Below are 25,725 nucleotides of genomic sequence, written 5' to 3' on the forward strand. Positions count from 1 at the left end.
ACATCATTTTCCCTCATCCCTTCTTTCTCATTCCTTTTCCTACACCTTTTCTTAACTAAGCAACAGCCTCCTCTGCGGGGCAACACCTCTGAGGCTAATCATTGGCTATGCCCTAACAAGCTTCAGTAATAAAAGCTGTCAAAAAAGGTATTGTAGGTAAGGAAGAAGGTTATCTATGGCCTCTAAATTGAGTTTGCGAGTGGGTGCTGGAAAGGTGTTGTTCACTACCTCTTTTTTAACTCCAATTTGGGTAGAGTCGAAGCGAAACTCTTTAGTCCAGCTTTATATAATGTTTGCTAGAGGCTACGGATGACCTTCTGCTTTTTCTTCAATATATTTGTTTGGAGATATTTTTTAATCTTGTTTGTGTGGAATGCAACAGCATGAACTAGTTTCCCATTCAGGGATGTGTTTTCTTTTCTTTGATAATGCCATACCCTCGTGAAAAGAAAAATCAATAGAAACAGGTCAGCATGTCAAACGTTGAGTGAGTCAAACAGGCTGGACGTTGGAGCGGCACCATTTTTTCTGCTGCACATCACTCCCCAACGGCCCAGCGTGCGTGACTTGTAGCACTGGATCACTCCCTATTTTTTCGGTTGTACATCGCTCCCCACCGTGTGTGCTTTTGCAATGCTAGATCACGGCCGTTGTTTCAAAATTCAAGGGTCGGGATTCGCTCGAGGTTCCCAGCGGTGCGTGAGCAGCTGGCTGGCGCCTACGGTTCGTCCCCGCCATCTGCGTGGGAGGGGCAGGTCGAAGCAGCAGCCTTTTCGCGCACACGTGTCTACCGCTGATTGGCGCGCTATGACGTGGGCGCCCCGCCGCACCAGCGTGACACGTCCTGATCTCCACCCGCCGTGAACCCACTCACTGACATGATTCTCTCGCGCTTGTGTGTCCCGCGGTCATTGCGGGTGGGTCCGAAAACTCCGAGTCAGATGGGTTTACTCCCGAGCGACCAGTTCCGGGTGCACCGGGTCTACGCACGCGCAGGGGCAAGACACGGAAAGAGCACGCGCAGTGCACCACCTCAGGCTGAAAACCCCAGCTCCCCAGCGCCGCACCGCAGAGTTCTCCGGCGTCGCCCACCTCCACCCCGCGAGCACGCGCGAGACCGGCGGGACTGGGCCATGGCGACGGCTCCGTTCGTCTACTGCGCCCCCTCCGACGGCGGCCGCACCGGTACGACCCCCCTCCCCCCCTTCGGTTTGCTCCCGCGATCATCCCTTCCTCTCTGCCTTGCTCTGCGGCTGCATTCCTGACCGAGATCATGCGTGCGCGCGTGTGTGCAGATGAGAACGCTCTCCTGATGGCGGCACTCCACGGCAACCTCGGCCGCCTCAAAGGTAGCACTTTCTCCTCCTCCCCGCCTCAATCCCTCGCATGCTCCTGTCCGTGCATTTTCCTCATTTCTTCCGTTCAAGTCTACTCATGCCATGCGCGTGCTGTGTCTGTGGGGTCGGAGGTTGTTCGGACATGCTGCATTGCTGAGGCGCCTAACCATCCGCCACCGCTTGTTCGGAAAATAGTATGCTTATCGGATTCTATTTTCTGCGTTGCTACGGGTGTCTTGATTTGTCAGATGCTATGCTTTGTATTGCTTGTTTTATTGCATTTACCATTTAGGAACATCGGCGTTGGATTAGTAGCGATGACCAAACAATTTTATTGTCTAGTAATTACAAGATTTCATACTTAGTCTCCCTCCTGAAATCCGGATGAGCATTCCGGTTAAAACAAAATTCAGAGGAGCAGTGTTTTTATCTTAACAAATCAGGGTGTAAATCTTGCATCTTTTGATGATGGGACACGACTATTTGGTGGAGGAGCTTGGGGGAGATGTGAATGCTCCTGGAATTGGAAGCGTAGCTCTAGGTCTTTCTCTATTTCTTTCCCCATTTTTTAAATCGGTGTCTGCCATGCCAATGTTTTCCAGTAGGCGATCGAGATTGTGTTGATATGTGCTTTTCTTACAGGTGCAACTCCGTTTATGATGTCAGCTCAGTCTGGTGATGTTCCCACTGTCAAGTATTTCCTTGATCATGGTGGTGATCTAATGAAAGCAGATGACAAGGGACGCACAATTCTCCACCATGCTGTCTCGGCAGGTTCTCCCCTTGATACGCGCATACATACATGATTTCTCCAAGATGGTCGTTTTACTAGTAGATGTTATTTACTCTACTACACTTGGTTTGTTCATTGTTATGGCAAAACATGACTTATGGAATCATCTCGTTCACTACAGGATGCTGCAAGGTAACAGAGTTCCTCCTTTCAAAAGGGGTGCCAGTTGACATAGACTGTGGCCGTGGACCACCACTCTTCATGGCTGCTACAAATGAGCAGGATAAGACACTGAAGATTTTACTGGACCACCACGCAAATGTATATATAGCCTCCTCTATTTCTTAATTCTGTTGATTCAGAGTTAATTTGGACAGATAATTGTTAGTTTGCCAACTAGTTAGAAGACGTGGGCAAACATGTTTTGTCCTGGGTGTGTTTTGATTGCTTGGAGTAACACATACTTAGATATTACAAAGATGTTTCTAGGTTTATGAAATTCAGTAGAGATCTTGAAGTGTGATTGATTGATGGAGCTACCCATTTCAATCCTCGAACCAAACAAGCTTGTTTGGTGAGGATTAGGATTGGATTGTTCACTTACATTTTATCCCTCGAAAAACCACCAAACACACCAGTAAATTATATGATGACATGCTTTTTTATTAGGAACTCTTGACTTTATCATGCCACCTGTGTTTCTTAATACAAAACACAATACTCTGCTTTCAGCCTAACATCATTATCAGTGGTGCCACTACTCCCCTGCTGAGTGCTCTTATTTACCGTTCATTGAAGTGCATGAAGCTACTCATTAAGATGAGTATTCTCTTGATTATTAATCATACCTATGTGTTGATTTTCCCTACTCTACCTTTATGTCATCGCTGCCATGCTTACATGCTGATGTGCATTGAGATAACACTGTGAACATTCTATTGCATAATCCTCTTTACAGGCTGGTGCAGATGTTAATTGCAAGGCTTCCACTATGACACTTTTGGTGTTTGCTACAATGCAAGGAGGTTATACCAACTTCATTAAGTTTCTGTTGAAGGCTGGAGCTGATCCTAATATTCCCGATGATGTATGTTTCGTACATTTTCTGTATATTTTGCTGTTCCGGTATGCAGAATTTCACTATATACTATCAAATCTTCTGGTGATGCTATTATTCAAAGAAGCCATTTAGCAGTGAGTTTAGGTTGCTTTGTGCCGTTGACTAGGTGGGAAATTGACGCTTGTGCTTAGTAAAGTTGTGTTGACCTTTCATTCTAACAGTCTTTATCATTAAAAAAGACCTATGTGGGCGACTTAGATATCACCTCACGGGAATCGAACTCTCGTGGTAGGGTGACCTCACTCCACATCCACCATTGGGATATAGCCCAATTCTCAACGGTCTATATCAATAGACTTATTATTTTCTGTTGATCATCAATTATTGATTTCCTATTGAAGAAACATTCCTACTTTTTTGGTTTGTAGCGGCAGTATGGAAGTATCTACTGTAACTGTGAGTATGTAGCGGCATTATGGGAATATATAAGACCACCTAGGTAGCAGTATACGTATTCCTTTTTTATATAGAAATATCAAGGTATTTCAAAAATATGCACTTTTGTGATGTCTGAGTCTTGTGGTCTCACTAAAAACTCTTCTGGTGTCTGAGTCTCAAGGCAGTTTGAATTGCTTGCAATTTTATAATGATTTTCGGGTAAATCCTTGTCGAAACATTTGATAAAAATATTACATAGATCCTGCTTCCTTCCCACAATGTTAAAATTTTCTGCATCGAGAGTACATTACAGAATGTTCACGTTCCTTTGCGATATATGTATTCTAAACAGTTGATGAGATACTGAGATATCAGTATGTACCATTCCGGGTAGCAGCATTTCTCCAATGACTCATGCAATACAAACTAAAATAAATTCACCTCTTTAGCTTAATTATGTGGTTTTTCATCCCAATTGTTGGAATTCTCTCCTTGTTGAAATATTTGATAATTACAGTGACCCTGGTTCTTTCTGACAATATTATAATTATTTACATCGATTCTAAGTTATGATTGATCAGGTTCTTATGTTATTATCGCTATGGTTTCCTTTTTTATTGATGTCCTAAATATTCGAAATAACTGACATTTCTTTTTTCTTTTGTTGCCCAGTTGGGTAGGTTACCAATAGAGCTTGCTGCATTACGAGATTGCAAGGAAGAGGTTGAAATGTTGCTTCCTTTGACTACGCCAATTCCAACTGTCCAAAACTGGAGTATTGAGGGGGTAATTTCCCATGTGAAAAATGAAGATAAAAAACCAATGGTATGTTATTTTGATATTTTCTGTTCTTATGTCGTTTCCATATTGAATATTGCTTGAAAACTAAGCCATCCTTTTGTTCTTCAGTTCTGAAATCTGTCCGTTCAGTATTATTGTAAGCTCGGGTTACTATGTAGACAACACCACATTATGGGGTTTTCTTAGGATAAACCACCAACCGTAATTTGGAAGGGTAATGGTTGTAATGAATAGAAAATGCTAACCAAATTCTGTTTTTCTGTTGGATAATTGGTAGAAATGACTAAGGAAAATAGTACTGCTGCTTCCAATGTTCAAAAGTACAAACACCTTACACCTGATAAGATCAACTCTGACGATAAGGCAATTGGTGTACTCTTTGTGAAATGATAGTTGCATATAGATTGTATGACAGTCCCAGTTCAAGTAACTGCCATTAACTTACCATTATGCAGAGCGCTGAAGCAAATCTTGAAATACTGTAGATTAGTTAGTGTTGTCTGGTACAGGAATATTGAATGTTGCTCATAGTCATGGATCTCATAGCGTGGTTGTGAAGTACACCAGCATCATGTACAGGCTGTGTTACTTGTTACTTGTTAGTATAGTAGTAATAATGTCTCATGAACAATATATTTTAATTAAGTACCACACATGTTCTAAAATTATGTTGCACTTGCAAGCACATACGCAGTGTTTTCCCCTTGGTTATTTTCGTGAAAGATAAAACACCTTGATCTCTGCTTATGTCCCCATGTTTCCTATTGCCTGCCATCTAGTTTGCGCTGCAGGCCCCCCACTTGGTGTTTTCATAGATTGTAACATTGTTCTAACTTTTCCCCACAAAAGAAAGACATTGTTCTAGCTTTAGCGACATCATTTAGTGGTAAAGAAAAGGATAACGGTGCTCTAGTACTAGTCGCATACTTCTTTTGAAGAAGACACAAGAGGCTTATGTTCCTCCATTTTCGGTGCATTTTCTATACCTATAATTGCATAGGGGTCCTTTTAAGACCTTGACTCTGTGCTTCCGACCAGCAACAAATTTCTCCATTTGATGTGGCATTTGCCGTATGCATGCAGCATAATTATGTGAAAGAGCTTGCCACCTAGATGCTAAGCTATGTAGAGTGTTGAACACAAGGTTGCTGATTTTCTTTTTTGTGATGGAAATTATCATAGTAGATGATGATTACTTCTATAATTCAAATATCCATTTCATGTTTATTTTACTTATTGTCTAGGAGCAACGGCACCGTGAAAGAAGACAACGTTTGCTCAAGTCATAGGCTGATACAACATTCAAGCTGAAGGAGTATAAGATGGCATCAGAGTGTTATGGTCTGGTAAATCTCTTGCACTTAATCTATGATGGTTTAGAAGATAATTTTTGTGTGTTAACGGGGATCTAGTTGGAGAGCATTTATTTTTTCTATCTAGGTTTCTTATTATCTAACCTTACAATATCTGACCATTTTTAATGTAAAATATGTGCTTTGATTGTCGAAAAACAGTGTAATTGACAATGAATAGTAGGACTGGCACACGACGTATTGCTTATTAATTTACCATGTATGATTTCACGTTGTTTGTCACTGACTGAAACTGATCTTCACTCTCATTTTTTGGGACTGATCTTCACTGACAGAGATTAATATGCATACTACTAAGCAAATTTGACTTCACTTAAGAAACTTATATTGGCATCATCTGCGCATGTTAGAAAAAAGAGAGTAATTCCATGAGAAGTTCTTTTCCTCCTCGGCTAATGTGAATCTTTGATATGTTTGTCTACTTCCTCTGTTAATGTGTGTGGTGTGCCATCAAATGGTTAGTTTAACTGTACCCAAACTGATCATACATAGGTACACGTAAATTGAACAAGCCAATCAATCTAGTTAGAGAATATGTTCCACCTCCATCTGCAGTATTAAGTTGAGAATAATATTTGGATGACCAACTTTTGACCGTAGGCAATAGATCATGGAGAGAGTGCAACACTGTATGCAAACAGGAGTGTTTGTAAACTGCTCATGGGTGATGGTGAAGGTGCTTTATCAGATGCTCTCAGGTGCAGAATGCTGCGGCCTGATTGGGCAAAAGCTTGCTACCCTCAAGCTGCAGCTCATATGCTACTCAAGGTGCCTCTAGCTTGCCAGTGTGTCCACTGATGACTTACTCCATAGTTGATACTGATCTTTGATTTGCTCTGCGCCCAGGAGTATAAGCAAGCCTGTGATGCTCTCTTGGATGCACAAAACCTGGATCCTGGGAATGCTGAGATTGAACGTGAACTACGGTAACCTACTCCTTTATGCTCGTCTCTTTTGAGTGCCTCCAAATGCTGATACGGTTTAGGTTGGCAACGTACGTTTACAGTGATGAGAAGCAGTTGCATACTTGACTATTTCACGTCAAACGCCATTAATGCACACCCCTGAAGAATATTTTTTGTTTCTTATGCGCCACTTGTGTCTAAGTAACCTGTAGGGCTGGACCTACTATGAGGAATGATGTGGTTATCTATTGAGTTGCATATTGAGGCACTACTGTTAGCTAGAGCTGACATTTCCATTCCAACTGGTTGAAATCTTGCAGGAAGGCTAGGGAACTCATGAAGAATCCTCCTGCTGAAGGTGAGCAGTGAGGCGCGGGCGTGTGCAGGCTGGAACATGTTCCACCACCTTTCACTAAAGTAGAGCTATAGCAGGAACTTCTGATCCTTGTGTTGTGCTACGAAATTCACGCGGAAAAACTCGTGGCTGCAGACTGCTAAAACACAACTTTGTATGAAATTATATTGTCTTGCCCGTGGATTGTACTTGCCGTATGCAATTTATGTTGTTTTGGGTGCGTACTTTTTGCTTTTTCAACTATTGAGCAAATGGATTAAATGCGACATCAACATGGGCTAGTTTAAAACGGCGCACCCTTTCGTTTAGAAAAAAATTATATTAATTCGCGCTCTGCTCTCCATGTTGCTCCCAATCGCCTTTGCTGCTGGATGCGGCTGTGGCTAGGCCTGCGGCTCAAGGTGGCTGAAAGGAGGCATTGGTGATACTGACTGGAGCGGCTGGGGTGGCGCCTTTTGTTGTTGTTGTTGTTGGGATGGAGGACCTTGAGTCTTGATTGTTCCACTACAGCAGTCTGCTCAGCAAGATCGCTGGGTACAGGTTGCACGTATAAAGTTAGGGATTTCAGAGAACCTTTGCCTGGATTCCTCCTCACCCATAGATTTTTGCGTGGATACTCCCTCACCCATAAATTTCAGAGAACCTTAGCCTGGATTCTCCCTCACCCATACATGCAACATGATCTGCTAGTACACGAGCAACATTATTACAAGCCCTTGGGCAACAGCCTACGTAAACCGAATCAAAGTACACATTCAGCAAATGTTGGACTTCCTGAAAAATAAATCCACGTGTCGCCAAATCATGCGCATTGTTCACTGTAACATGTTTAAGCACTAGGCAATCTGTCTGTGATGATGTGCCACAAGCCTAGTCTCATAGTTCGCAAATTGCCTTCATGAACGCCAAGGTCTCCGCTTGCAGAGCATATTGCCGCTTCTACACCTTCATCTTCATTTTCAATCATAAACCCCGAGCCTCCCATTAAAGTGCCTATAAACATTAATTTTAAGAAATGGTGGAGGAGGAGTCCACCTTTTCTGTTCTTTCTGAGCTGCGGGACTAGGCTTGGGTCAGCAGATCAAATAGCAGACTGTGCCGGCTCCTGACGCTATGTTAGTCCCTGGGAGTGGCGAGGGTCACACAGAGAGCAGAGTGCGCCATCATGAACTAGTCCATGTTTTGTTATGCATTCAATCAATTTGCTCAATGATTGAAAATGCAAAAGCACTCATCCAAAATAAAAGTAATTGCATACGGCAAGTACAATCAACAGGCAAGACGAGAAAATTTCATACAAAGTCTCGTTGTAGCAGTCCGCAGTTTCGCATGAACTTCAAATGAAGACACAAGGATTAGAAGTTCCTGCTAGCTCCACTTCAGTGAAAAGTAGAACATGTTCCAGCCTGCGCCCGCCTGCGCCTCACTGCTCACCTTCGCCTGAAGGATTCTTCATGAGTTCTCTAGCCTTCCTGCAAGAAATTCAGCCCGATTGAATGGAAATATCGGCGCTAACAATAGTCCCTCAATATGCAACTTAGTGGCTACATTGTTCCTCTTTCTAGGGCTGACATAGTCACTAATGGCAGTCCTACACGTTACTGAACCACAAGTGCCGCATAAGAAAAAGTTCTTCAGAGTCATGTGCAATGGCATTCTACGTGTATAGTCAAGTATGCAACTGCTTCAGGTCACCATAAAGTAATTCGCTAGCCTAAACCTGTACTTGCATTTGGAAGACATGGAAAAGAGATAGGCAAAGAGAGAAGGTTACCGTAGTTCACCCTCAATTTCAGCATTTCCAGGATCCAGATCTTATGCATCCAAGAAAGCATTACAAGCTTGTTCATACTCCTGGGTGCATGACAAATCAAGGAATGTGACCAGAATGTAAGATTAATATGTACCCCCTCTGTAAACTAATATAAGAGCATTTAGAGCAACTTCAAGGGGGCGACCCTTTTCATCCGCAGGCGTTCGTTTGGATCGCCGCGGACAAAAACGCCGGCCCAACGTGCCGACCCAAACCCAAATCTCGTCCGCCTGGCGTCTGCGCCGACCCATTTCTGGCCCAAAATTGCACTTGAAATGCGTCAGCACGGACGCGAAGCGGACGCGCCACGCGTCTCCTCGGCATTCGCCGCGGCCCCACCTGTAGGACACCCAACTACCGCGCCGTCGTCTTATTTATGACGACCACCGACAGCGGGCCCACTAGTCAGCCAGTGGAAGCGTCCTTTTTTAACCCCACGCATGCGTGCGGGGGGGGGGGCTCATTCGCTTCCGTCCACATCTGGCCCCCCACCACTCCCTTTGCTTCCTCGCCGGCGACAAGCAAAACCCTAGCCATGGGGCTCTTCGGCAGCAGCAAGGGCAAGGGCGCCGGTGCATCATCTTCTCGTGCCCTCTCTCCCCCCTTCTCCTTCGACGCCAGCATGTGATCACTCAGGACGGCAGCGCCTGCACACCCCGGTGCACCAAGCTTGGTGGCACTGGGAGTTCAGGCAACCACTGCCCTACCCAGATGTCACGCTGCCACACCACCGGCACCTAGATCCGGATCGGATGCCGGTGCCGGCAGTGCCACAGTCACAGCGGGCGCACGACGAGGAGGTGCGCAGGCGCCGGACGCAGCTCACGCCGGCGCAACGACGCATGCCAGAGTACGCCGCGGACTTCCCCAACTGGGAGGCCTGGTTTTCCCTTGAACAGGAGGAGCAACAACGGCGAGGCGTGCTGCACCACCATGCCAATCCCGTGCCTCCCCCCGTCATCAAGCCTGAGAAGGAGGAAGCCGAGGCGGTGTACCAGGAGGCGCTGGCGGAGGCCTTTGCCATCTCCATCGAATTGGAGAAGCGGAAGGCCGAAGCAGCAACAGCTGAGGAGGTCGCGTTCGAGGCGGAGATGACGGAGGCCATGGCCCTCTCTGTTGCAGGCGACTGCGTGGTGCTGCCATCTCCGCCACCGCTCACCCTGACGGCGCCTGCTCCTGAGTCGGCCGAGAGGTACGCCTGGACCGGCCAGGTGCAGGAGTTCGTCAACGCCCCCTCCCCCGCCCCATTTGGCTTGGTGCCATGCCAGAGCAGGAGGCCATGTACCTCCAGCATTGCGGCAGCGCCGACTGGCGGGAGAGCGCACCCGCGTGGAGCAGCTCATGCAGAGGGAGCGGGAGGCGGAGGAGGAGGAGCGCGCCCGCGCCGCCGCATTGCCTCAGTCGCAGCCGCAGCAGACGCCGGAGGAGGCAGCCCTGGCGGCCCACCAAGATGCCTTTGGTTGGGCCGGCCCGTCTCCCGTCTTCATCGACCTCACCGGCGACGATGACGACGACAAGTTCAAGGGCAAGGGCAGTCTAGGGCTGCGAGGCCGGCCAATTTTTTTATGTTTTAATTAATGTTTAATTAAGTTTAAGTGGACTTTGGCCGGCAGTTGACTGGCCAGTTATTATATATTAAACTTTATTTTCTGTGCCATATGTTTTTTTTTCTTCACACGCAAATTTGTGTCCGCCTCCCATTGAGCGGTCAAGTCAACCCATATAGAAAAGCGGACACGGACGTCCATATGGCCGACCCAAACGGACGAAAAACGGAAAAAGTCCGCGTCCGTTTGGATCCCCCCGTTGGAGTTGCTCTTAGATCACTAAAATAGTGATCTAAACGCTCTTATATTAATTTACAAAGGAAGTAAATAGTGAACACACTCGCAAGCTAGACTCACCTTGAGTAGCATGTGAGCTGCACCTAGATGACATCAAGCTTTTGCCCAATGAGGTCGCAGCACTGCACCTTTGAGCATCTGACAAAGCACCTTTACCATCACCCATGAGCAGTTTACAAAGACTCCTGTTGCAATACAGTGTTGCACACTCTTCATGACATATTGCCTATGGTCAACATGAGAGGTCATGAAAATATTATTTTCAACTTAAATCACCATACACAGGAGTTTTATTCAACGCTTATTTATGGACAAGTAGAAAACCGTGCAAAAACTTTACTACTAAGTAATACTGCAGAATGGAGTTATGGAACACATTCTCTTACTAGACTGATTGGCTTGTTCAATTTACATTTACGGTCAATTTGAATATGTAGTTAACAATCCTAAGTAGACATCATCACATCAGATGTAGACAGTGGGCAACCATCAAAATTTCATATTAACTGAGAAGAAGAAAAAGTTTTCATGGATTTTGGAGATGTAAGAAGTCAAACAAAGAATGCCAAATATGTTTCTCAAGTGAAGTCAAATTGACTTAATATGCATGATCCACGTCGGTTAAGATTAGTCCAAATGAGTGACCAATCAAGTGAAGTACATAGATGGCATACTAACAAGTTATCTCTAGATCGCTACCTACCATATACATGTGACCCATTATTGGTTATGCCATGTCCATAATAATATGAGTCGAGAACCAGACAAACATTGTTTTTATTCATTAATTGCCGCGCCCTAAATGGGCACCCAAGAGAAAATTCTCTCATTCTACCACATAATTATTAAGATGCGTGAATTTCAGCACATTCTTAAAGTAAGGTTGCTTCAAATTATATTAATCTAGATGAGTCTAGCTCAGATCTAGTTATAATTTTAGTCGGTCTTCAGTCAGATATATTCATGGCTGCATACACAACACTAGATTTAAAATACATGGAGCTCGTGGAATCATTGTCCCCCGGTTACACGTTTCTTTTCTGGATCACCAGATAATATATATATTTCTGTTTTTGTGCCATTCACAGCTCACATGTTACATTGAAAAAACTGTTTGATATCCGAAGTGGTTAAATAATGTAAAGTACTACATAGAGTATATAGTAAGAAACCTAGTTAGTTAGAAAAGAAACTGATTTTAATTCAGTTCCCATTGACAGCAAAAACTTACTCATCTAACCATCGTAGCATAAGTGGAAGAGGTTTACCGTATCATAGAACTGTGATGCAATCTTATACTCCTTCTGCTCGAATGCCGCATCAGCTAGTAACTTCAAGAAATTTTTTCTTCTTTGATGGTCCCTTAGCTCCTGGACATTTACATAATGAAACAGGAATTAAATCTTCGAATTGCGGAAATAATCATCATTCACTGTGATGATTTCTTCAAATGCCGTCAGGCTATTTTCTCAAAGAAGTATGCTATTATAGACCATCCTTTTCTTTATCACGGATTGTTGTCGTGAAAGTCAGAACAATGTTACAATCTACCAAACACCAGGTGTGGCCTGCAGTGCACAGTAGATGGTAGGCAACATGAAACATGAGCACAGATCTGCTGGAATTTAGTCTATTTTGAGCAGCCCAATAACTATTTCAGAAATTCCTAATAAATCCTAGAGGCCCACTTAGCCCATTTGTGTAAGGCAAAAGATACTACTAAAGTTTAGTCCTACATTGCTAGTTTAGTGGGAGTTGGACCTCCTTATAAGGGAGGTTCTTTCCCCACTTGTACGAGCATGAGAACAAGACGGATATCCACGCGCGCTCCTCCTCCGCCGCACGCCGCGCCACGCCGCGCCGCACAGCGCCTTGGGTTGTGGGAATGAGCCGAGCCGATATCTAAATTTTTGCCACGCACTACGGGTATACGAAAGGTCTCTTGCGCCTATAAAAGGGAGGTCGCTCCTCCCAGAGAGACGCACCAGAACCTCTTCCTCCTCTCGCCACAAGTTCCTGAGCACTGCGCTACTGCTACGATCTTCCCCATCCCGACTTGTGGCGTGCACCGCAGGTCGGGACAGCAGGCCTCCGAAACCGCACCTTTTAAGTCTTGTACGGGAGAAGGGTGATAAGGTTTTTGGGGAGCGCTCAACGCGACTACTGGCTGCTTCATCACGGACGATCCGGTCGTCGACGACTACTTCCCCGACGACGACTTCTTCCCTGACGTCCACGATCTCCTCGACGACATGCCAGGCGAGGACACCGACCCCAAGTCCAGCACTTCCACTGCTGCTGTCCCGTACGTATTCTTGCTCTTTCTGTTAGATGTCATGACACAGTTCTTTGCTCTACTTTCCGTCCTACATGTGTTAGGTTCTACTTCATATATGCAACTTCATCTAGTGTCCGTTCTAGATGTGTTCAGTTCAAGTTCATATATGCAGATGCTCTTTACCTTCTCTCTATCCGAACGCATGACTTGTTTTATCTCTACTATATTAGTCATGCTTTATCTAGTATTTCTGTTAATAAAATCATTCGGTAAATTGCTCATATTTCCAATAATCCAAAAACCTTATTATAGGCAATTTACCTCGAGTGGTTTTGGTGCTTCCATGAGACCTCCTATGTTTGAGGGTATCCACTATAAGAGGTGGCACGTGAGAGCGGTCTTATGGTTTCAAACCATGAGTTGCTATGACACCACTCTCGACAAACCCGAAGGAGAGCTTGATGCTCAACAGGCACAAGCTTTTCAGAAAATGGATACTCTGTTTAAGGCTGCTCTCTTGAGTGTTCTTGGTGAGAACATAGTTGATGCTTATGCGTCAATTGATAACGGAAAAGATATGTGGGATGCACCCGAGGCCAAGTTTGGGGTCTCGGATGCTGGCACTGAGCTGTACATCATGGAGCAATTTTATGATTACAGGATGACTGAAGAGCGCTCCGTGGTTGAGCAAGTTCATGAGATACAGTCATTTGCTAGAGAACTTGAGCACTTCAGTTGTATGCTACCGGACAAGTTTGTTGCCGGAGGTATCATCACTAAGCTTCCTCCTTCATGGAGGAACTTTGCTACCTTGCTGAAGCATAAGAGGCAGGAGTTTTCCGTCCCGGATCTCATTGGCACTCTTGATGTGGAAGAAAAGGCGAGAGCAAAGGACACACGTGCTCGATGTATTGAGGGAGGATCTAGTGCCAATGTGGTACAGAAGCAGAACTTCCAAACCCACAAGTTCAAGAACATGGGCAAGTTTGATGGAAAAGCAAAGTTTGATGGGAAGAACAAGGCTGTGCAACACACAAACTTCAAGAAGAAGAATGGCAAGAAGAAAGGTGCTCGTCATGTGTGTGGGGATCCTGATCATTGGGCTCCTAGTTGCCCTAATCGCTATGACAAGCGTCATCCTGGGAAAGGCGCCAAGACCGCTAATGTTGTCATTGGAGACACTGACATGAAGGATGTTGGGTATGGTGTATTTCCCACTATTCTTTCAGTATGTCATTCTCCTGACTGGTTGATTGACACGGGTGCTAATGTGCATGTATGCGGTGATATTTCCATGTTTTCGTCTTATTAGACCGCAGGGACTTCAACCGTGCTGATGGGCAACGGTTCAAGTGCTTCTGTTCATGGTGTTGGCACGGTCGATCTGAAGTTTACTTCGGGGAAGAGCGTGCGCTAAAGAACGTGTAGAGATGGCTACAAGCTTGTCTTTGAGTCGAATAAATTTGTAATATCCAAGTATGGAACCTTTGTTGGTAAAGGCTATGAGTCAGGAGACTTGTTTCGTTTATCCTTATCAGACATTTGCAATAAAGTTATTAATCATATTTGCAACAATAGTGAATCCAATGTGTGGCATTCACGTCTTTGTCATGTTAACTTTGGTTGCATGTCGCGACTAGCGAAGTTGAACTTAATCCCTAGTTTCACCACTGTCAAGGGATCTAAGTGTCAAGTGAGTGTGCAAGCTAAGCAACCTCGTAAGTCTCACACGACTGCGGAAATAAGAAATCTTGCACCACTAGAGCTCATACATTCAGATCTATGTGAAATGAATGGTGTGTTGACAAAAGGTGGAAAGAAATATTTCATGACGTTAATTGATGACTCCACTAGATACTGCCATGTGTATCTTCTGAAATCTAAGGATGAGGCTTTGAACTTTTTCAAGATCTATAAAGCTGAAGTGGAAAACCAATTTGATCGAAAAATCAAGAGGCTTAGGTCCGACCGTGGTGGAGAGTATTTTTCCAATGAATTTGATGCTTTTTGTGTGGAACATGGTATAATCCATGAGAGGACGCCTCCCTATTCACCTCAGTCAAATGGGTGGCCGAAAGAAAGAACCGTACTCTAACAGATTTGGTTAACGCCATGTTAGACACTTCGGGTCTCTCCAAGGCATGGTGGGGGGAGGCGATATTGACTGCATGTCATGTCCTAAACCGAGTTCCCATAAAGAACAAAGAGATAACTCCATTCGAGGAATGGGAGAAGAAAAGGTTAAAACTCTCTTATCTACGAACATGGGGTTGTTTGGCGAAAGTCAATGTTCCAATTCCAAAGAAGCGGAAGCTTGGACCAAAGACTGTGGATTGTGTTTTCCTGGGATATGCTTTTGATAACATTGGCTATAGATTCTTGGTTGTAAAATCTGAGGTACCTGACATACATGTCGGTACGATCATGGAGTCGAATGATGCGACTTTCTTTGAAGACATCTTTCCCATGAAGGATATGGCTACCTCATCTAATCAGGAGATGCCTAGTTCATCGAATCAGGAACCAGTTACAATTACCGAACCTGCCATTTTGATGGAACACTTTGAAAGTCCTGTGGAGGAGAACAATGAAGTTCCTACTAGGAGCAAGAGACAGAGGACTGCAAAGTCTTTTGGTGATGATTTTCTTGTGTATCTCATAGATGACACTCCCAGTTCTATTTCAGAGGCCTATGCATCTGAAGATGCTGACTACTGGAAGGAAGGGGTTCGTAGTGAGATGGATTCCATCTTGGCGAATGAAACCTGGGAGATAACTGATCGTCCTTATGGGTGCAAACCTATAGGATGCAAATGGGTATTCAATAAGAAGCTTAGGCCTGATGGTACTATTGAAAAGTACAAGGCTCGGCTCGTGGCTAAGGGTTATACCCAAAAGGAAGGTGAAGACTTCTTTGATACTTACTCACCTGTGGCTCGACTGACCACTATTCGAGTTCTACTTTCACTAGCTGCCTTGCATGGTCTTATCGTTCATCAAATAGATGTTAAGACTGCTTTCCTAAATGGAGAGTTGGACGAGGAAATTTATATGGAACAACCAGATGGGTTTGTACTAGATGATCAGGAAGGGAAAGTGTGCAAGTTGCTGAAGTCTTTGTACGGACTTAAGCAAGCACCCAAACAGTGGCATGAGAAGTTTGAAAGAACTTTAACAGCTGCAGGCTTTGTTGTGAACGAAGCTGACAAATGTGTGTACTATCGCCATGGTGGGGGCGAGGGAGTTATCATGTGCTTGTATGTTGATGACATACTGATTTTTGGAACAAATCTGAATGTTATTAAGGAGGTCAAGGATTTCTTATCTCGTTGTTTTGAGATGAAGGATTTAGGAGTGATGTCATTCTGAACATCAAGTTGTTGAGAGATGATGATGGTGAGATTACATTGCTTCAATCTCACTATGTGGAAAAGATCTTGAGTCGCTTTGGCTATAGTGACTGCAAGCCCTCTCCAACACCATATGATGCGAGTGTGTTACTTCGAAAGAATCAAAGAATTGCTAGAGACCAATTAAAGTATTCTCAGATTATTGGCTCGCTTATGTACTTAGCCAGTGCTACAAGACCTGACATCTCTTTTGCTGTTAGCAAACTGAGTCGGTTTGTCTCAAAACTAGGAGATGTGCATTGGAAAGCTCTAGAGAGAGTTTTGCGTTATTTGAAAGGCACTGCAAATTATGTAATTCACTACACCGGGCATCCAAAGGTGCTTGAAGGGTATAGTGACTCAAACTGGATCTCAGATGCTGATGAGATAAAGGCCACGAGCGGTTATGTATTCACTCATGGAGGTGGCGCTGTTTCTTGGAAGTCTTGCAAGCAGACCATCTTAACGAGGTCAACAATGGAAGCAGAACTCACAACACTAGATACAGCTACAGTTGAAGCAGATTGGCTTCGCCAGCTCTTGAATGACTTGCCGGTTGTTGAGAAACCTGTACCGGGTGTCCTTATGAACTGCGACAATCAAACTGTGATCACGAAAGTGAGCAGCTCAAAGGATAACATGAAGTCATCAAGACACGTTCAGAGAAGGTTAAAGTCTGTCAGGAAAATGAAAAACTCCGGAGTTATTGCATTGGATTATATCCAAACGTCTAAAAATCTGGCAGATCCTTTTACCAAGGGTCTATCACGTAATGTGATAGATAATGCATCGAGGGAGATGGGTATGAGACCCACAATATGAGTTGTTCACAGTGGTAACCTATTCTTTGTGATCGGAGATCCTGTGAATTAGATGTGGAAGATAAGCTGTTGGTCAACTGAGAGGAGAGTATCCTTACTATTCATCAATACCACTCCATGAAGATGCAATACTCTCCTAATCTGCATGGCAGGTTGATGTATATCTTAATGTGTTCTAAGTGGCTTATTTAAGCAAAGATGTTATCCTGCAGAACATCTTTTGAAGAACACACCTATATGAGTCTGATTGTCAAACATCGCAATCTATGAGAGCAGGGTTATCTCTAGTAAACTCATGATAGGTCACGGAGTATGACACATAAGCTCCACCCGCGGGGAAGACCCACGGTAACCACGTATCGGTCAAGGCTTTATGTGAAGCTAGATTCACAGAAAACTTGCAGTTCAAGGCCCAGTCCACTGTTCAAGTTGCTTACTAGTGTAGCATAGAGTTCTAGGTGGAAGTTCAACTTCACAGTCTCTGGGATCTGGTGGGGGATTGCTGGAATTTAGTCTATTTTGGGCAGCCCAATAACTATTTCAGAAATTCCTAATAAATCCTAGAGGCCCACTTAGCCCATTTGTGCAAGGCAAGGGATACTACTACAGTTTAGTCCCACATTGCTAGTTTAGTGGGAGTTGAGCCTCCTTATAAGGGAGGTTCTTTCCCCACTTGTACGAGCATGAAAACAAGAGGGATATCCACACGCGCTCCTCCTCCGCCACCCGCCTCGCCACGCCACGCCTCGTCATGACACGCCGCGGGTTGCGGGAATGAGCCGAGCCGATATCTAAATTTTTGCCACGCACTACGGGTATACTAAAGGTCACGCGGAAGCTGAAAAGATTTTTGCGAAAGTGGAGTCCGAATGCGAACGGTGCAGCCCTTCGGCTGCTGGCTGTTCGCTTCGTCTCTGTCTCTTTGTTTCGCCTCCCGTCGTTGCCCTCTCACCTCCTTCTCTTGCACCTATGAAAGGGAGGTCGCTCCTCCTAGAGAGACGCACCAGAACCTCTTCCTCCTCTCACCACAAGTTCCTGAGCACTGCGTTGCTGCTATGATCTTCCCCATCCCGGCTTGTGGCGTGCACCGCAGGTCGGGACAGTAGGCCTCCGAAACCGCACCTTTTAAGTCTTGTATGGGAGAAGGGTGATAAGGTTTTTGGGGAGCGCTCAGCGTGGCTACTGGCTGCTTCATCACAGACGATCCGGTCGCCGATGACTACTTCCCCGACGACGACTTCTTCCCCGACGTCCACGATCTCCTCGACGACATGGCAGGCGAGGACACTGACCCCAAGTCCAGCACTTCCACTACTGCTGTCCCGTACGTGTTCTTGCTCTTTCTGTTAGATGTCATGACACAGTTCTTTGCTCTACTTTCCATCCTACATGTGTTAGGTTCTACTTCATATATGCAACGTCATCTAGTGTCTGTTCTAGATGTGTTTAGTTCAAGTTCATATATGCAGATGCTCTTTACCTTCTCTCTGTCCGAACGCATGACTTGTTTTATCTCTACTATATTAGTCATGCTTTATCTAGTATTTCTATTAATAAAATCATTCGGTAAATTGCTCATATTTCCAACAAGATCAAGGTGTTCCTTCTTTCACAGAAACAACCAAGGAGAACATATTGCATATGTGCTAGCCAGTTAGGTACTCCATCCGTCCGGAATTACTTGTCACTAATATGAATGTATCTAGATGTATTTTTAGTTCTAGATACATCCATTTCTATGACAAGTAATTTGAAACAGAGGGAGTACATAATGGGCTAAAGGGCTCGGACATATACATGATAGATAGCATTTGCCCACACCTCAAGAGAAAGGACTGCGACATAATTTATAGCTAGTATGCCACTGAAATAAAACATAATTGTTCATGTGACATTGTTACTAGATACTAATGAATAACACACCATGCACATGATGTTGTGTACTCCCTCCATTCCAGAATATAAGGTGTATGTAATTCCATGCAAGTCAAACTTGTGTGTGTGTTTGACCAAGATTATAGAATGAAATATCGACATCTACAATACAAAATAAGTAAAATATGAAAATACTTCTCATGATGGATCTAATGATACAAATTTGGTACCGTAGATATTGATATATTTTTCCTAAAAACTTCAAACATGCATATGTTTGACTTTTGAAACAACTAATACACCTTATATTTTGAAAAGGAGTATTTTCTAACCATGTTATGGATCAATAAGACCATAACTATGAGCCATATCTAAGCATTCCCGTATCAGGGAGCATCCAACTATTCTCTACACAACATATGCTTATGATAGCTAACAGAACTAAGACTTGCCTAAAATTTACATGCAAATATCATTGTGCAAAGGGCACTGCAATTATCCTATTTTAAGAGTCGATCTTATGAGGTGTCAGGTGTTTGCACTTTTGAAGCTTGGAAGCAGAAGAACTCTTTTACTTTATGATTTTCACCTAGTTTGGATATCATTTTTTATTCATTGCAATCTAGGGTTTGTTTATATAATGTTCCATTAAACTATAGTTCATAGTGCGTACCACACATGGTTCATGATGTATATTCACTCTCAGTATGATCATATTACCCTTCTAATTAAATTATAGTTAGGTTTTCTAGGCTAGTCAGGAGTAAAAAAAACTATCTTTATGGTCCCAAGTTGGGAGTGTTAGATGTGTATAGTCCACTTTCTGTATATCCTCATTGTATAAGGGGTTTCTTGCACTTTAACACATATGTATATGTATTGACCTTTGACCCTCAGTGAAACCAGTTGCTGATGATCCAACATGGTATCAGATGCTAGGCTAGCCCCTTCCTCCTGCGCGATGCAACTCCATGCGCCTCGTTACTAGCCTGCTTGTCTCCGGCTGTCCGGCCGCTGCATCTCCGGCCCGGCTCTGCTGCTTCTCCAGCAGGACGCCTTCCCGTCCGGCTCCTCCTACCTGCTGCCGCCGCCGTCTTGTCCGGCAGCCGCCTCGTTCGACAGCCACCCAGTTCGGCCTGCCCTGTCCGGCCGCTGCCCTGTTTTGGCCCCGCCTCAGTTTGGCGCTACCGAGGCTCGCTGCTTCTGGCCCGTAGCCCAGGCTCTTGATCCAGATCGGGTTGGACGCCCGTCCCTCTCGATCCTGCCTCGCGCGTGAGCGAGAGCGCTCCTGCTCGCTTCTCTCGATCCAGATCAGGTCTCTATGTCAGTTGACTTCAAAAAAGAAAGAGAGAGCTCGTCATGTCTTCTTCAGGCTATGTCGATGTTCCTCGGTGTTCGGTGATCTTTGATGGCACCAACTATGCTGAGTCCCTCTCGATCCTGCCTCGCGCGTGAGAGAGAGCGCTCCTGCTCGCTTCTCTCGATCCAGATCGGGTCTCTGCGTCAGTTGACTCAAAAAAGAAAGAGAGAGAGAGAGAGCTCGCATGTCTTCTTCAGGCAATGTCGTTGTTCCTCGGTGTTCGGTGATCTTTGATGGCACCAACTACGCTGAGTTTGTGGGCTTTATGCGCATCCATATGCGTGGTCTTCTTCTGTGGGGTATTCTCTTTGGCGAGGTCCCATGTCCGCCATGCCCTATTGTGCCAGTGGCCCCAACCCCACCGGTGTCGCCGGTACTTGCTGTTTATGCTTCTCATGCTGACCGGGATGCAGCCAAGGCTCTCGATGATGCTGCAGTTGATGCTTATGACTAGCATGTATTAGCTTATTCAGATGATCTTTCTATGTACCGCAATGATATGTCTGCTTACACTCAATGGTGCAATGATGATGCTCGTGCTGTTGTTGTTCTCACTGCGAGTGTCCTCCCTTAATTTGCTTCAAAGTTCATGGGACTTGGCATAGTTGCGGCGATGTGATCTTATCTCTGTCAGCGTTATCAGCCCTCTGGTGATGCTCTCTACCTGTCTGTGGTGCGTCAGGAGCACGCACTCCAGCAAGGCGATTCTTCTGTTGATGAGTTCTATTCACAGTGCTCTTCCATCTGACGCCAGCTTGACTCTCTTTGGACAGTTGTTTGTGGGACTTGTCGTTGCTGTCAGACTACGCGGTTCGATTTGGAGTTTCAGCGGGTCCATGAGTTCCTATCTCGTCTCCATTCTGAGTTCGAGCCTCAATGTGCTCACTTGCTTGCTCATGGGCGTGTTCCTATCTCGGAGGTGCTTGCCGAGCTTCGTGCTGAGGAGACCCGCCTTTGCTCGCTGGTTTGCTCGCGGTTCCGTCAGTGTTGGCTGCCCGAGCTCCTGTGTTGTCTGCTCGCCTCACCGCTCCACCGCTCCTGCCTACTCCTTCAGGGGGTGGGTCGCCCTCCTTATGCTGAGAAGGGCACGTTGCGCTGTGACACCTTCTGTGGTTACTGCTCTCAGCCAGGTCACCCAGAGTCCGATTGTCGCCAGAAGAAGCGAGACCAGAGGCGCTCCTATTCCAGTGGGACTCCCGCGTCTTCCTCGACTCCGTCACTCACATACCAGGACATTGTACGGCTCAAGTGTCTACTTGCTTCCTCCAGCTCCTTGTCGACTGGTTCCGCTGCCGCTGTGACTTCATCCACCCCTCCACCACCGCCGACATCTACACAGTCAGGTACATCTTCGTGGGTTCTGGATTCTAGAGCTTCCTTTCATATGTCTTCTGATTCTTCCGTGTTGTCTTCTCTCCGACCTCTTGATTCGCCTGTTAATGTTCTCACCGCCGATGGCACACCTCTTCCTGTTGCTAGTCATGGCACTCTTTCTACTCCGTCCTTTTCTATTCCTAGTGTTTCACACATTCCCCGTCTTACAATGAACTGTTTTTCCGCTGCCCAACTTACTGATTCTGGTTGTCGTGTCATTCTTGATACCGACTCTTGCTCTATTCAGGATCGTCGCACCAAGGCTTTGGTTGGTGCTGGCCCTCGGCACCGTGAGTTAGAGGGCCTTTGGGAGGTTGACTGGCTGTGTGTTCCTCCCGCTGCCACCACTTCTGCCAGTTCCCATGCTCTTGCTGCCTCCTCGTCCGCGTCCTTCCAGCAGTGGCATCATCGCCTTGGTCACATCTGTGGCTCTCGCTTGTTATCATTAGTGCGTCAGGGCCTTTTAGGGTCTGTTTCTGGAGATGTTTCGTTACATTGTAATGGTTGTAGACTTGGCAAGCAAACCCAACTACCTTATCTCACCAGTGAGTCGGTATCTCAACGTCCTTTTGACTTAGTTCATTCTGATGTTTGGGGTCCCGCTCCCTTTGATTCAAAAGGTGGTCATCGCTACTATGTTCTATCTATTGATGATTTCTCTCGCTACACTTGGCTCTACTTTATGAAATCTCATAGCGAGGTTCTTTCTATATACAAGTGTTTTGCTGCCATGGTTCACACTCAGTTTTCCATGCCCATTCGTACTTTTCGTGCAGACTCCGCTGGAGAGTATATCTCCCAGATGTTGTGTGGTTTTATTGCCCAGTTCTTTTGTCCGGGTGCTCATGCTCATAATGGAGTTGCAGAACGTAAGCATTGTCATCTGCTCGAGACGGCTCATGCGCTCATGACCGCTGCCTCTCTTCCACCACACTTTTGGGCTTAGACCGTGTCTGCATCCACCTATCTTATCAACATTCAACCATCGGCTGCCTTGCAGGGTGGTATCCCTATGAAGCGTCTCTCTGGTCGCTCTCCTGACTACTCCGCTCTTTGTATGCTTGGATGTGTGTGCTATGTCCTTCTTGCCCACGAGAACGCGCCAAACTGACTGCTTAGTCGGTTGAGTGTGTTTTTCTTGGTTACAGTGATGAGCACAAGGGCTATTGATGTTGGGATCCTGTTGGTCGCCGGCTGCGCATTTCGCATGATGTGACTTTTGATGAGTCTCGTTCCTACTATCTGCGTCCTTCCTCTTCACACTTCTCTGTGGATGATATTTCCTTTCTTCTTCTTCTTGACACGTCCTCCTATGTGCCTTATGTCTCTCCCCTCCCTCTGGCACATCTCACTCCTCATTCCCCATCGACAACACCTTCACCTACATCCTCCTCTCCATCCTCCTCCTCCACCTCTCCCCCATCATCACCAGTCTCTCACCCACTCTCTCCCTTCCCTCTCCACTACACTCGCCGCCCTCGTGTTGAGGATGCTTCTACTGCCACGCCATCCACTTCTGGAGCGCCCCCTCTCACGCCTCCTCTTGTTCATAACCTTCGTGCTCGGCCTCGCCCCCATCTGATCACTACTCTCATGACCGGTACGGTCTCTCTGTCGTTGCTGAGCCCACTTCCTATCGGGCTGCCATGACTCAGCCTGAATGGCAGCTTGCAATAGCTGAGGAGCTTGCTGCCCTTGAGTGCTCTGGCACATGGGATTTGGTTTCCCTGCCTTCCGCTGTTCATCCCATCACCTGCAAGTGGGTCTATAAGATTAAGACTTGCTCCGATGGTTCTCTTGAGCGCTACAAAGCTCGTCTTGTAGCTCATGGTTTTCAGCAGGAGGAGGGTCGTGATTATGATGAGACTTTTGGTCCCGTGGCACACATGACCACTGTCCGCACTCTCCTTGACGTGGCTTCTGTTCGTCATTGGTATGTTTCTCAACTTGATGTCCAGAACGCTTTTCTCAATGGTGAGCTGCATGAGGAGGTCTACATGCAGCCACCCCCGGGGTACTACGCTCTTAATGGTATGGTCTACCGCCTTCGACGCTTCCTCTATGGTCTTAAACAAGCCCCTCACGTCTGGTTCGAGCGTTTCGCCTCTGTAGTGACTGCTGCTGGCTTCTCGCCCAATGATCATGATCCCACTTTGTTTGTTCACACGTCTCCTCGTGGTCGGACTCTTCTCCTTCTATATGTTGATGACATGATCATCACTGATGACGACTCTAACTACATTGCCTTTGTTAAGGCTCGCCTTCGCGACCAGTTCCTCATGTCTGACCTTGGTCCACTTCGTTATTTTCTTGGGATTGAGATTTCTTCCATCTCTGATGGCTTCTACATCTCCTAGGAGAAATATATTCAGGATCTTCTTGCTCGCGCCGCTCTTGGTGATGAGCGCACTGTTGTGACTCCTATGGAGCTCAACGTTCAGCTTCGTGCTTCTAACGGTGACCCTCTGCCCAATCCCACTCGCTACCGCCACCTCGTTGAGAGCCTTGTCTATCTTGCTGTTACGCGTCCTGACATCTCCTATCCTATCCACATCCTCGGTCAGTTTGTTTTAGCCCCCACCTTTGTCCACTATAGTCATCTCCTCCGTGTTCTACATATCTTCGTGGCACGATCTCTCATCGTCTTTTCTTTCCCCGCTCCAGCTCTCTCAAACTCCAGGCCTACTCTGATGCCACTTGGGCCAGTGATCCCTCTGATCAACGCTCGTTGTCCGCTTACTGTGTCTTTCTTGGTGTCTCTCTTATTTCCTGGAAGACAAAGAAATAGACTGCAGTCTCTCGCTTGAGTACAGAGGCCGAGTTGCGAGCAATGACTATGTTGACGGCTGAGGTGATCTGGTTACGGTGGTTACTTGAGGATTTTGGTGTGTCTGCTACTACCTCGACTCCCTTACCATGAGATAGCACTAGTGCTATCAGTATTGCACGTGACCCGGTGAAGCATGAGCTCACCAAGCACATCGATGTGGATGCCCACTTTGTGCATGCTGCTGTGCAGGATCAGACTCTCGCTCTTCACTATGTGCCTTCTGAGTTACAGTTGGCGGATTTCTTCACGAAGGCACAAACTTGAGCGCAACATGGCTTTTTCTCTTCAAACTCAGTGTTGTTGACCCACCATGAGTTTGAGGAGGGGGGGTGTTAGATGTGTATAGACCACTTTCTGTATATCCCCATTGTATAAGGGGTTTCTTGCACTTTGATACACATATATATGTATTGGCCTTTGGCCCTCAGTGAAACCAGTTGCTGATTATCCAACAGGAGGACCTAAGGTTACTCCAATAAATAAGTCATGGTTCTATCAATGTACATATGGTGCCATGCATATAATGACCAGTTGACCACAACTTATAATAACATTAATGGATACTAAATTTAGAACTGAAGAACAAAATAAAGGTTTAGCTTTCAAACAGTACCCAATACTAAAACAACATCAGAACAGACACAACATACCATTGGCTTCTTATCTTCAATTTTTGCATGAGAAACTACTCCCTCAACACTCCAGTTTGGGACATTTGGAATTGGGGAAGTTAAAGGAAACAACATTTCAACCTCTTCCATGCAATCACGTATTGCAGCAAGCACTACCGGCAACCTACCCAACTGACCAACAGAAGAAAAGGTAACAATTATTTCAAAAAGTAAGAACGTCATTCAAGAAAGGAACTATTTAAAATATAGAAAAATAACATGAACAAGATGTAAGTATAATCAATGTAAGAATCCTAATGAATACTAACAATAGGGATGAAGAACATGAACTTAACTAAAAAAATCAATTTATTTTATTGTTTATTGCATGAATACATTTGAGAAATGTTGCTACCCAGAATGGTGAGAACTCAGTAGCTCATCAGCTGTCAAATTATGCATGATATGACCTTCTTTCAAAAGGGAAGAAAATACTGATATATGTTGCAAACTTGTTGGATACAAGCA

General features: G+C 45.4%; 2 pseudogenes; one reads left to right on the top strand and one right to left on the bottom strand.

Moving 5' to 3' along the window:
- The first annotated feature begins 997 nt into the window (after nucleotides 1-997).
- On the top strand, nucleotides 998-7,213 carry LOC123060516 (ankyrin repeat and SOCS box protein 3-like; annotated as a pseudogene).
- Nucleotides 7,214-7,285: 72 nt separating this feature from the next.
- LOC123060515 (serine/threonine-protein phosphatase 6 regulatory ankyrin repeat subunit A-like) overlaps nucleotides 7,286-25,725 on the bottom strand; it is a 28,707-nt pseudogene continuing 10,267 nt past the window's right edge.

The sequence above is a fragment of the Triticum aestivum genome, chromosome 3A (assembly GCF_018294505.1).
Source record: "Triticum aestivum cultivar Chinese Spring chromosome 3A, IWGSC CS RefSeq v2.1, whole genome shotgun sequence".
In the NCBI taxonomy this organism is placed as follows: Eukaryota; Viridiplantae; Streptophyta; class Magnoliopsida; order Poales; family Poaceae; genus Triticum; species Triticum aestivum.